The sequence below is a fragment of the Giraffa tippelskirchi genome, chromosome 10, assembly GCF_054371585.1.
Source record: "Giraffa tippelskirchi isolate mGirTip1 chromosome 10, T2T-mGirTip1v1.2.pri, whole genome shotgun sequence".
In the NCBI taxonomy this organism is placed as follows: Eukaryota; Metazoa; Chordata; class Mammalia; order Artiodactyla; family Giraffidae; genus Giraffa; species Giraffa tippelskirchi.
In genome coordinates, this window is record NC_137284.1 from 144,186,165 (window position 1) to 144,199,490 (window position 13,326).

General features: G+C 39.1%; 1 protein-coding gene across 50 annotated transcripts in view; it reads left to right on the top strand.

Moving 5' to 3' along the window:
• CHRM2 (cholinergic receptor muscarinic 2) overlaps positions 1–13,326 on the top strand; it is a 688,089-nt gene that overhangs the window by 611,891 nt on the left and 62,872 nt on the right. For 6 of the 50 annotated variants that reach the window (XM_081533047.1, XM_081533075.1, XM_081533050.1 and 3 more), the window contains one exon: positions 1,431–1,480. The exons of the other annotated variants lie outside the window; for them this stretch is intronic. The gene's annotated coding sequence lies outside the window, so the exon portion shown is untranslated. The remainder of the gene's footprint in view (positions 1–1,430; positions 1,481–13,326) is intronic. 50 annotated transcript variants of the gene reach the window in all.

The window sequence follows — 13,326 nt, forward strand, 5'->3', positions numbered from 1 at the left end:
GAGTAGCTTCCAATGGATAATCTAGGGAGGAGGCATCCTTGGGGATGGGAAGTAAATTCACATCAGTTCACAGTCAATCCACAGAGAGTCAGAGCAGGAAGGGAAGGCAGGGCAGACATGGAGGCGACCAAGATGGAATGAAAGGAGGCAGTAACTTGAGGGGCTAGGATCCGGGACAGTGATGAAGGACATCAGGAACAAGTGACAGGATAGCACTAGTCAACTGAAACAATGATTTAAAGATGTGTCTGTGCGCAGTCACACAGAAGTGCTGGGTGCAGCAAGATGGCACTTGCTATCTGCGGCTCATTGCAAAGTAGCCTGTGTTACAGAAGGTAGAGAAGTCAGAAAGGAATATTTATTGCACTATAGATAAATTATCTCATTTAGTCTTCATAAAAAGTTCAGATTGTAGGTATAATTGTCATCTCTTTTAAAGAGATGAAGACATAGAAACTCAAAGAGGTGAAATATTTCTTCTACAATTACTATTGTCAGCAAGGACTTAATCCAAAACCCAAACCCAGGCTTGTCTGAACTTTCATTCTCTTGTACCAATTTAGAGCTGATGTCTGTCTCTGAATACACACTTTCTCTAGTGAGTCAATTAATTTCTGAGTCTGATTCTTTATCTCAAAATATAGCAATCATGTCAACTTCACTATCAGTGACTTTTTAAATAAACAATTTAGATGTTTGTAGAAACAGTCTGAAATAAAACCTTACACAAACACACACACACACGCACGCATGCACATATCACTCCCTTCATTCATGAGTCTCTTTTTTGTAACTTTAAATGCAGGGAAATATACAGGTAACAATACAGGTCAGTCAATTATTCATTCAGACTTTAAATGTAATCTTATTTCTATAACACTATCCTAAGAGAAATGACTAGATGCAGAAAGTAGAAATATTTAAGATAAGACTGAACTGTTTTCCAGAAGAGAAACTTTCTCCAACAATGTAGAAGGGATTGTGTTTATTCATGTTCTTTTCACCACTTAGTGTGAAAGTTATTCAGTCATATCTGACTCTTTGTGACCCCATGGACTGTAGCCTATCAGGCTCCTCCGTCCATGGCGATTCTTCAGACAAGATTACTGGAGTGGTTCGCCATGCCCTCTTCTAGGGTATCTTCCCAACCCAGGGATTGAACCCAGGTCCCCCACGTTGCAGGCAGATTCTTTACCATCTAAGCCAGCGGGGAAGCTCTGGTACTTGGTAATGTAATGCTTCTTTGTTGTTGCCCATGCCTACTGGGAGTAAGATGGTGTCTCATGGTGGTTTTCACTTGCATTTCTTTGGTTACTGATGAGGCTGAGCTTCACTTTGTCTATTGGTCATGAGTGTTTCCTATTCTGTGAAATGTCTGTCAGTACTTCTTGTTCATTTTTCTATTGTGGTTATTGCCCTTTTCTCTTTAGACACGCCCGCTTCAGAAATGCCGAGTTTGCATCAAGAAGAAGGACGTAAGGTATACAAAACCACACAACAAATTGCTAGAAGAGCCTAAGCTAGGATTGAACTAATCCAGTGCTTTTGCACTATGTCATGGCTTCTTTTCCGCTGAGATTCACCCTCATCAGACAGGGGCCACCTGGGTGAGGCTGTTAGCACAGGATCATGTGGGATATCCAGCTAGGATGGCTTTTGTTACTTCAGCTGTATTTTTCCAACAGAAATGTAGCAAAATGTGCCAGACACATACATCAATTACAAAAGAACCCTGTCAATTTTGATGATACATGGAGTTTGTTGTAAAGCAACTACTAGCACAGAACTCCCAGTCTGGGGAAAGATGGGGGTCATTGTAGATATGATTTGAAACCTTGTATAAGATATATGATAGGCACTAGAAGAATGACAGGTGGAGCAGAAAATAATAAAATGTGACTTGCTAGAGAGTCTGGCTGGCTGATCAGATTTAGGTTTTGTCACTGCAGCTTCCTTCTTCTTTGTTTCATGGTATTTATAATGCACTTGATAATTTGTCATTTGTCCCTCTTTGATTGCATATGAGAAAAGAGGGAGTAGGGGATTGGCATGTGAGAAGACAGGGGGAAGTGATTTTCTGTCATTTCCTAATAATATCCTCAAATAATAACTTGAGGTCTGGAAAGGAAGAATACTACACAAGGGCAATATTACAGTGAATTCACTCATTCATTGATTCATTCATTCCCTCCCTCCTTCCCACCCCCATTATTCATCATTTTAAGCTCTGAATCATTTTCCTTGAACTAGAGTTCAACTAGAGGAAAATGGTATTTTTCTATGGAGAGGTATCCTGTGGTCTTATGCATTCTTTCTCTTTACCTACTGTCAGTTTTCTAGATTCTGTCACCTTGTCTTGCTTTCTTCCTCTTTTCTCTCTCCTTATTCTTCAGTGGCTCTCAGATTGAGGAGAAAAGAATGTTTATGAAGCAGCTCAGATGGCTCCCCCATCAGAGCACAAGATCTAGCTTCCTAACCCTTAAATATTGCATTGATATTCAGGGTTGGTAGGAGCAGAATGTGGCCCATTAGTCAGTCCCACTTTGTTCTGTGAGATGAATGCCATGGCGAGTGGGCTGCTTGTCATAAGTGCATAAGTAGATGGGATGGGTTTATGGGGATGTGAGAAGAGAAAAGACCTTTGAAGACATCCAGTGTCTCTTTCCAATATTTGGTATAGGACAAATAGTTCTTTTTTCTAATAGGATGGTACAAAATATAATATTGGTAATTACACTAGGTTCTGTCATTAATTTCTCTCTTGCTTCCTTTGTTTTTTTTCCACCTTCTTTCTACGGTTATTACCATATTCACTTTATTGATTTATAGAATTAATTAAGCTATTATTGAAGATCTTATAATCCAACTGTGCTGTTTTACAGAAGAGGAATTGAAGAGCAGGGGCATTATTCAGCCTGCTTAAGTTCTTAAATCCTTAAACCCTCGTCTTCTGACTTCTCAACTAGTATCCTCTACTCATTATGACTAGAATTTATACTCCAGAAGACTCCTCTCAGACATCTTCTGACAGCCGTGTGGACTCTCTTCTTTTCTTCTTTTAAATAAATATCCAGTGACTGAATATCTAGGTGTTCCCCATTCCCCTAGGTTAGTTGTCAGTATCAATACCACTGACTTCCTGGTACTGACAAACAGACTTTTCAGATGCCTCTTGGGGTCATTATCCTCTATTTCAAGTTACCAAAATGCAATTAAGTATAGAAATAGCTTTTCTGGTACACTTGTTTTCTCTGATTCTCCAAGATCACAAAGATCTCGGTTATAAGAGTGGTTTAGTTTATTTTACCTATCCTTAGGAACCCATATTTAGTAAAATCTCACATAAAATGGGACATGTAATTATGCCATATGAATGTTAATTCATTTGACAAATGTTTGTTGAGTACCCAGTATGTGCGTTCACCTGATAGGTACTGAAAATATAGAGGATAGATGTGATTCCTGCCTTCAGAGAGCTCATAGGCAGTGGCAGAAACAGACATGTGAACCAAAATTTTTAATTCTATGCTAGAGCAGGTGTTGTGTGCCCTGTAAAAATTAGTCGTTATTTTTTCCTGCAGACAATGCAAGCCAGGGAAAAGCATGGCAGTATCAGTAAGGTGGTACCTGTGGGCTCACGGTTGTACCCTTCCATCCCCCTCAGTGTGGGTCCATCAACATTGCAGCCTGCAGTGGAGGCAGAAAGAGTTATCTAAGAAGCAGGTTATTGCCTCAAAGAGGCACCTGCATTCTGCTGTTTTCCTATCCATTGTACCTCCATCCTCTGACAATGATGATGAGAGGAGAGCTTAGGCCAAAGCTGAACTAGTCAAATATGTAATGAGGATTGAATCTTGGTGGAGAAATGGCTTTTTAAGCATGATAGAGGCTTCAGAGCTCAGCTACTTACACCAGTCAAAACTTTGTGTTCTTCCTTTGTATTAACAGACTGAGTGTCATCTATATAAGCTACCAAAATCGAAGCAGACATGATCCAAGGTCAATCAATTTGTCTCTCCTGTTCTTTACTTTATTGCACACACATATGTATATTTCCCCCCCAAATGTCATTATTCAAAGTCAGTGACCATTTGAGCAAGTAAACCAGGTACACATGTTCAACTTTGTGTGGAATCTCAAACTTTCACCATTATTTCTTTTGCTTGTTGCTCATCTTTTAGAATCAAAAGAATGTAAATCATTCCACAATTCTTCCAGGTTCTTCCTCCATATTTTTCATTCCATAAAGCCCCATGAACTTACATCTTATTGTCTATGTTTACTAGACATATGTTTACTATGTTGATTTGATTTCTTTTGGCTAACTCTCTTGTGTTTTCCTCTTCACATTCAGTGGATTCTCTATCTGAGTCCCCTTTCTGATTATTTCTCCCCTGGGGACAATGAGTTCATAGAACTACAAGCAACATAGGAAGAGTAGAATATAGGAAAAACATGAAAAACTTTTTGAAAGGTAGCTATGCTGGGAATATTTCATTCTCCACTCTTTCATCACGCTTCATGTCCCAGGAAGCTGACCCATATAAGACTTCATTGCATGAGTCCTCTTGCTCTTTAGCTGCCAATTGAGTTCAATGAATGGAAGGCACCAGAAGGTCATAAAGCAAGAGGATAGTTAGATTAATGGTATTTATTACCTTATCTCTCCTCTGCTAGGTCAGTGTAGATTGCTATTAATATATCCGTCTACTGAAGACTGAAATAGCTGTCAGGCAGCCCTCACTGTAGAGTTTCACCCTAATTTCAGGAATCTCCCCTCTCTTCCCTCTTCAGGCCTAAAGATATTAATGAGCCCTCTTGGTATTGCACTTTGCTTTCTTGATTTCTTTAGGCTCTTTGGTGTAGGTGGTAGTATATATGAGCCTGAGGCTCAGAATAGAAGTTCTAGGATAAAAGTATAGATTGCTAGCTGAAGTTGGGCATGGTTTGCAGAACAAGAAAGGAAAATGGCCAAGAAAAGCTTAGCAAGTGCTCATAGATACCCTAGAGAGGTTTTCCCTTGGTGTTCTTGTCATATTATCCTCTTCCTTTCTCTTTATCCATTGAGTATTGCCTCCATTCAAAAATATATAGCCATGAAAATAGAGTGATACTTTAATGGGCAAAAACATAAGCAAAAAATTTTAATTCTGATATATAAACAATAAGTCATGATATATTTGAATCTGAATAATAAGCTTTATTATAAATTCCTTGGCATGTTTTATGTGTTACAGAAAGAAATGCTTTAGTTAGATTCCCTTTTCACTAATAGCATTTCTCACTGGCTGCTTCAATTGTTTTCTCCTCTTCACGGCACATTAATTTAAAAGGAGCAGGTCTTGATCTCTATGATAATTTTCATTTAGCTGAATGTTAATTATTTTCACAGGTAGAGGAACTGCAGGATAAACCATTTTCCACAATTTCTTTTATTGCTCCAGTAGTCCCAATTTTCATTTAGCCATAAAAGAGTTTTAAGCATTTGTGTTTTGCTTAATACCATGTAACTCGTTTTTTGAGCAAAGCTTTCACCTTTCCTGTCAATTTCTCATGACCAAATTCTAAAATATGTCCTGACTGTCCTTTACTAGCTAAGATATTTTATACTCCATTCATATCAATGCATTAATTCAGTTCTTATAAATTATGTCGCTGATCCAAATAATAATAATAATGTGAGTGGACATGGCAGTTGTAGTAACTATTCCTTTGATGTTTCAACTTGGTACATGTTTACTTCTTTGGAATATTACTCCCTCAATCTCTCCTACTTAACTGTTTTTTATTTCCACAATGGCAAAGTCTCAATTTCACTATCAAAATAGAATGAGATACAGTCTACTATGTGCATTATCAACATATTATTCATCAGGTGCCAACCATGAGCTGTATATCCACCACCGTGATGGAGCATAACTTAGTTTACCATTTCATTCCCACAAGAGGTGCTTTGGCCTTTTTCTTTTCATATTCTTTTCTTAAAGAGACACATGTAGTCCTGTCAATCTGTTGGAATCCTAGAAAATACTGGTTTGAGCAGTTGGTTTTGCATAATTTTGGATTAACTACTCTCACACACTAAAGTGTGAGGAGTTCTTTATGCCCTTTGGTGCCTGTTCTTATTTACTTATTTTTGGCCACACTGCATAGCTTGGGGGATCTCAGTTCCACAACCGGGGATTGAACCCGGTTCAATTGAACCCTCAACAGTGAAAGTGCAAAGCTCTAACCATTGGACTGCCAGGGAATTCCCCCTGCTAGTTCTTTTTTAAAAGTACTATCATAAAACTATGTTTATAACAATGAGGACTTAATGAGGACTTGTTCTCTTGATGCTTAAATTTCAACGTGGCATATTCAACATACGTTATCTTTGCCAAGTGTTATAAATCACCATATGAACACTAACTATACTTGTTGTCTGCATATATAATGACTTTTCATTTTAATTTCCTTGTTATATATTTTATTTTACTTGAGTAAATGGGGATAATGCATCAACTGATACTGACTGAATGTCTTTTCTTATCCTGTACCACTCTTGGTGTTAGAAATAAAAGGAAAAATGTTTAGATTATCAGTCACCCTAATGTAGATTTTTGGTGGGAAAAGGAGAGATACTATAATTGTCATCATAGAGAGTAGAATTTTAACGGTTTTGAACAAGGAGGGTGATCTTGTGAAAGGGTAGAGTCTATTTCAAGATTCTGGAATGGCATAGAGTGTAACATATGGCCTCTATGAGAGGGAAAAAGAGAAAGGATTGTTAGTCAGTGGCTTTTTGTTTTAATTCTTCCTTGGTTTTTATGTATTCTTTCTTATGTACTATTTCTTTTCAGTTGAACTGTTTTCAGATGATCCTTAATATAAATGTACTGTTTAAGGGGAAATGCCAACTGTTAGTCATCTAGAAAAGCTGCTTCACTCTGACCTAAGATTAATGGGTATAGATAGTAACAGGAAGCCCAGATTGGAAATATATCTGGCTTCAAAATTCTCCATTACAGAATACCAATATATATAAAACAGATATAAGTGGAGCTTATTAGTTGCAAAATGACAGTAAGCCTCTACCCACATTCCCACTCCCCCTCTGCCCACAGGGTTTGAAAATTACTAGTATACTTCTTTTCTGTTGTTAGATCATATTATCCTTTGTTATTAAATTAATGAGGACTGCTGACACAGGAGCCTCAACTCCAATCCCTTTGCCTGTGGCTATATATTCAGTTGCTAAGAGGGCTGTTTAATGTAAACTAAAGTAGCAAATCAGTATAGACAGGGAATAAAGACAAGGAATGGGACCATAGCAAGTTGTTTGGTTTTTGCTTTTACTTTTATTGTTATTAGACCCCTTGTACCATAGGATATGTGCAAACAGTAGGATGATGACTCCTCTTCTCACTGACCCCCTCAGCAAACACTGGCCACGTGCTGGTTGAAGGCTACATTTGAGGTGATGTGAGGTTAGCCCTGGGAGCCACTGCTCAAGAAAACTGGGGAGACTCTTCCACCTCCAATTCTCCTCTGGAGTGCCTAATGGAAAAAGTAGGTATTTTGGGCTGGATTGTCAACCATCTTGGCTAGCCCTGTAGACCAGGTGCCAAAACTCCACTTCAATTTGTTCTGGGTAGGCAGCAAAATAATTCAGGAGCTCACCCGGGGCAGGAAGCCAGTTCTTTGAATGGCTGTTTCTTCTGTGCCTTGTTGAGCACATCTTTTGGAGGCAGCCCATTTCTATCAATACAAAAGCTGTCGTTGGTGTTGTTTACTCTAAAATAGCTCTGTTAAGTAAAGAACCAGGTAGTTTCATTATTGACCAAGTATTCAATGGGTTCTGATTTCAAGGTTGTTGACTTACTACTGGTTTAGTTGAGTTCTTTTGCTCCTACAAATGAACCAGAATTATTAAACAAAATGATAAACACTCAAGTCAGAGAAATACTATATTATAGTATCCTTAATATTATAAAAATATCAGATTGTCTTTTGGACTAATGTTTGGTGACAATAGAAAGAGTTATGATCTATGACAAGTGACGAATATATATGGGAAGGTATGTACATCTGAGAAACTAAGCACATACCAGGGCTGTGTGACTCTATATTGCATTAAACTTCTAACATCCAGTCACTTCTCAGTCAGTTGAAATGTTTTCTTTACTGAATATGAGATGTTTTATAGAATTCTGAAACCAATTTTAAAATATTATGACCTCTCATTGACTTTGGTTACTGCATAAGAAATTTTCATATCTTTACTGCTTCACAATAAAATACAAAGATTTTATTGAAGCCACATCTTGTAACATTTTATCAATTCAGGAAAAAATTATAAATTCACTAAGAAAATCAAATTAATTTTTGATACTTTATGAACCAAACTAGTTTAATAACTAAATCTTTGCAATTTGATCACCTGATTTGGAAAAGTAGCAGTCACTCACTGTGGTTGCTTGATATTATGCAGTCTGTACAATTTGGAGACAATTTTGGACCTGGTTACACTGGTATCATTTTAAATAATTATACTAATTTTCTAACACAAATTTGGTAATTATTAATTAAGGACACATTTGTATGAGGATGGGAGGGCTTCCCTGGTGGTTTAGTGGTAAAAAATCTGTCTGCAGTGCAGGAGATGTGAGTTTGATCCTTGGGTTGGAAAGATTCCCCTGGAGTAGGAAATGGCAACCCACTCCAGTATCCTCACTGGGAAAATCCCATGGACAGAGGAGCTTGGCAGGCTACAGTCCATGGGGGCATAGAGTCAGACATGAATGAGCACAAGCACTTGACTTGACTTGAGAATAGCCTGATGAGAGGGGAGCAGAGAGACAGTGGAGCGACATCTTGGAGTAGATGAGAGAAGACGAAGCCTATTGAACAAGGCAGATGTCCCGAGCTGGAATGCAGAAACTTCATGCCTGGTGGCAGCATATTGGGCAGAGCACATGGCCTTGGCTCTAATAACTGTATCAATGGTATAGTGGGAACAAATGGATGTTTTCTTTAATTCACTTCTGATTTTTTTACTGAAAGAAGAAGGAACAAGGTCATCTGCTGAGATCAGAAGGGTAAGAAAGTGCAAGGGTTTGGAAGAGACATAAGTATTTACATGAAGCAGCCCTACAATGGAAATTGGAAAGAAATGGGACACCAGCTCTGTCCTTAACACCTCTTAATTTTACAGTAAATTATTATTCCAGAGTTTTAAGAATTTGACTGTATGCCTCTAACTATATAGTCTGTCTGAGGCTCACCATTCATCCCCTTGCCTTTGAAAATGTCTGGAAAAAAGACTGAGAGACTATTTTTTCATCTGTGCCCTGGAGACCCTGAACCACCTCTGATGTCATGTGAGCAACAGTGACCTGAGTCATCCTTCTCACCTATTTTCCTTTCACCTCTCTCCTCTCCTTTCCTTTTCTCTCCATGTATCCTGATTGGTTCTTCCTCTTCTCTGAGGCTCTTTCCTTTTCCTTCTCTTCATATTCTCTTCCTTCTACCTTCCTCTTACCATCCTTTCCCACACTCCTTTCCTTGCTTCTTAATTCTAATACCATTCTCTTATAGGCATCTTTAGGGAATCCCTGGTGGCTCAGCATTAAAGAATCCTCCTGCCAATTCAGGAGACCTGAGTTTGATCCCTGGGTTGGGAAGATCCCCTGGAGAAGGAAATGACACTCCACTCAAGTATTCTTGCCTGGAAGATCCCATGGACAGAGGAGCCTGGCAGACTATAGTCCATGGGTTGCAAGAGTTGGTTATGACTTAGTGACGAAATCATGTATGTAAAACTGAACTAATTTTTACATTAAAATATATCACAGTGTATACATTTTAAAGGGAACTGTGCTCTTTTGCCCAAGATAAGTGACTCAGGTGAGAGAGTAACAAGGAATTTGTCTATTAAGATAAGGATATCTGAGACATATGGATGCCAATGTCCAGTTCTGAGATTGCCAACCCAGCAGGCCCATATTGAGCTCTGTCAGAGTGGAGAGTGGGTGCTGGTGAGAGAGTTGTTAGAGAAGCTTTACAGTGTCACCAGAACGTGGAAGATGTGCTTAGACAGAAAGCAGCTGCCACATCTTTCTGTTTTAGAGATTTTTGAAGTGTGCGATAAAGGGCTAGAGCATACATTGAAGATAAAATAAGGGTGGTGGACTATTCCACCCCAATTTCTGGGAGCCTCATGTGGTACAGATGCTATCCCATTGGTTCCTGAGGCTCCAGGTGAAGGAGAACAGATAGCAGAAGGCAAGAATTCAGTGGCTGTACCAGAACCAGGTGACCAAGAAACTGCCCCAACCTGAGAGGGGATCGAAAGAGTGAGCTATTGCCAATGGCTGAAGATGGACAAAACCGCTTCTCTGTGACTGGGTGTTAGGAGATAGAAAGGGCTGGAATAAGGCTGCTCACTGACCTAGAAAACTGCCTCCATCATCCTTGTGGAGACTGCCACATTGACAGAAGTTTTCAGAAGCCCAGGGAACAAGCCAGGACCTAGGGCTACCTCTACACAGTGCAGGTGTAAAAAACTGTGCAAGAGGAGCTCCTCCTTCTCTTTTCCCTCTTCCTGGTTCAAACGCCAGAGGAGCTAGGTCCTAGACACAGAGGAAACAATGTCCTAGGGCCGAAACACCCTACTCACTCATTCTGAAGTGCTCAAGTTGGGGGAGGAGTCAAATAGATCAGGACCCAGCCGGACTCCGGACTCCGGAACCAGAGAATTAGTCCCTGCTGACAGAGGATATCTTAAAGTGGAATGGACTAAATTGTAGTTACTAAAAACAGCTGGGCTATCCTTCAAATAACCTTAAAGAGTGATTTTCACCAAGCATGGTTGAGCCAATGCTTAATAAAATATTTACAATTTCATGTTTATAGTTCACTGTGTTAGACTCAATAAACCAGTCTCATAAGTATAGAAAGAAACTAAGCTTTAAACCTTTAAATTACTGTATTCTAAAATTTACCCCAAGATAATTTTACGATGATACGTCTTCAACCGAATTGCTCCCACTGAAAATATTTCTAATTGTACCTTTTTAATGAAAGTTCCCATTCAAATAACAAATTAAAAAGTAAGATTTAAAAATATCATTTCTTTTAGTTTGTCCTCATTCTTTAAAATTTATACTTGGGAGTATATTTTAACATAAATATTAAGACAGGAGTAAATTTACCTTTACTCACTTATTTATAAATTATGTGAATTTATTGATGAGTATATTCTCAAAATTTTCTTTTTAACTGAAAGAGGTATCTAGATAAATTTTGTTAGAGGAAAGAAGTAGAGAAGGGGGTCCAGACATGGAAAGCTGAGAGGGAGGAAGAAGGGGAGGAATATGAAGAGAAGGAAGGGGAAAGGAGCTCACAGGAGAAAAGCTGGCCATTTGTATGTGGAGCAAAGAGGAAGGGGGTGAGTGGAAGACAGGCATGAAGACTTGGTCACCACTGAGCAGCAGGCATCAGTGCCAGTCTCAGAAAGGGTTCAGGGTCCAGCTACTAAGCTACCATTCCCAAACATCTGTAAAAGGTTAATGAAACAGTTGGAGGTCCTCAGATGGACTACACTGAGGAGCATACTGACAAATTTTTAAAACTCTAGAGTAATAATGTTATTGTTAACTGAATGTGTGGTAGCAGGTAGAGTGGTGGTAGAGAGGGGAGGGGAGGAAAAAATTAGGTAAACTCTAAATAAAAATAGAAAGCCTTGCCCTGGTCCCTGTTAACAGACCATCTGTTAGGCTTTTCATATTCAAATGTGAAAACATCCTTTCAATTAAAAGTTAATGGACAAATAAAATTTTTGAAAAGAGTAGGAATTTCATTTACTTGGAATCAGTTTGGGAAAAAAAAATACACACTTAAAAGATACGCTTCACATACTAGAAAATGGCATTGTGTTAGGAATAAACAACAGCATCTCTGTTACAAGAGTCAGTAAAGGTCTAATGAAAATATACATTTATGCAGAGTACCTTGTGAAGTGAAACTGGCTCAGCCATTTCCGACTCTTTGCAAGCCCATGGACTATAGAGTCCATGGAATTCTCCAGGCCAGAATACTAGAATGGGTAGCCGTTCTCTTCTCCAGGGGATCTTCCTTAGCTCTTCCACATCGCAGGCAGATTCTTTACCAGCTGAGCCGCCAGGGAAGCCCATGCAGAGTTCCTTATATAGTTATGATTAAATTATGATTAACTTACATGATTAACTTAGATGTTTAACTTATATGTGTGTGTGCTTAGTCACTCAGTCGTGTCCAACTCTTTGTAACCCCGTGAACTGTAGCCTGTCAGGCTCCTCTGTCCATTCTTGCCTGGGATTCTCCAGGCAAGAATCCTGGAGTGGGTTGCCGTGCCCTCCTTCAGGGAATCTTCTCACCCCAGGGATCGAACCCAGGTCTCCTGCATTGCAGGCAGATTCTTTACCATCTACACCACCAGAGTTAACTTATAACTTATGTTCAGTTCAGTTCAGTTCAGTTGCTCAGTCATGTCTGACTCTTTGCGACCCCGTGGACTGCAGCACGCCAGACTTCCCTTTCCATCACCAACTCCCGGAGCTTACTCAAATTCATGTCCATCGAGTCAGTGATGCCATCCAACCATCTCATCCTCTGTCGTCCTCTTCTCCCACCTTCAATCTTTCCCAGCATCAGGGTCTTTTCAAATAAGTCAGTTCTTCACATCAGGTGACCAAAGTATTGGAATTTCAGCTTCAGCTTCAGTCCTTCCAGTGAATATTCAGGACTGATTTCCTTTAGGATGGTCTGGTTGGATCTCCTCACAGTCCAAGGTACTTTCAAGAGTCTTCTTCAACACCACAGTTCAAAAGCATCAATTCTTTGGCACTCAGCTTTCTTTATAGTCCAACTCTCACATCCACATATATTACTACTGGAAAAACCATAGCTTTGACTAGACGGACATTTGTTAGTATTTGTTACTAACTTAGTTAGTATTTACGAAGAACAAATGCTAGCCAAACTTAGTAGAACTGAATTTGTGATATTACCTGTGAGAGTGAGAGTAGGGAGCAAAAGTGTGTATCAGAGGGAAGAGAATTGCTTTTGAGTAAAAATATTGTCCAAGAGTTCAAGAAGAGCAAAACAAAAGGAAACAGAAGGGAAGAGTTCAGAAGGTTTAGACCAGAGGAAAAGAAATAAAGGATGAAATGAGGATAGCCAAAGTAATGGTGACACCAGTGCCAGAATGCTTGCCTTTCTCTTTATATTTTCCTCTAACTAATACATTTAGTGAACAAACATTTATTTCATAAACACCATGCATGGTGATGAGCAATGAAGAAA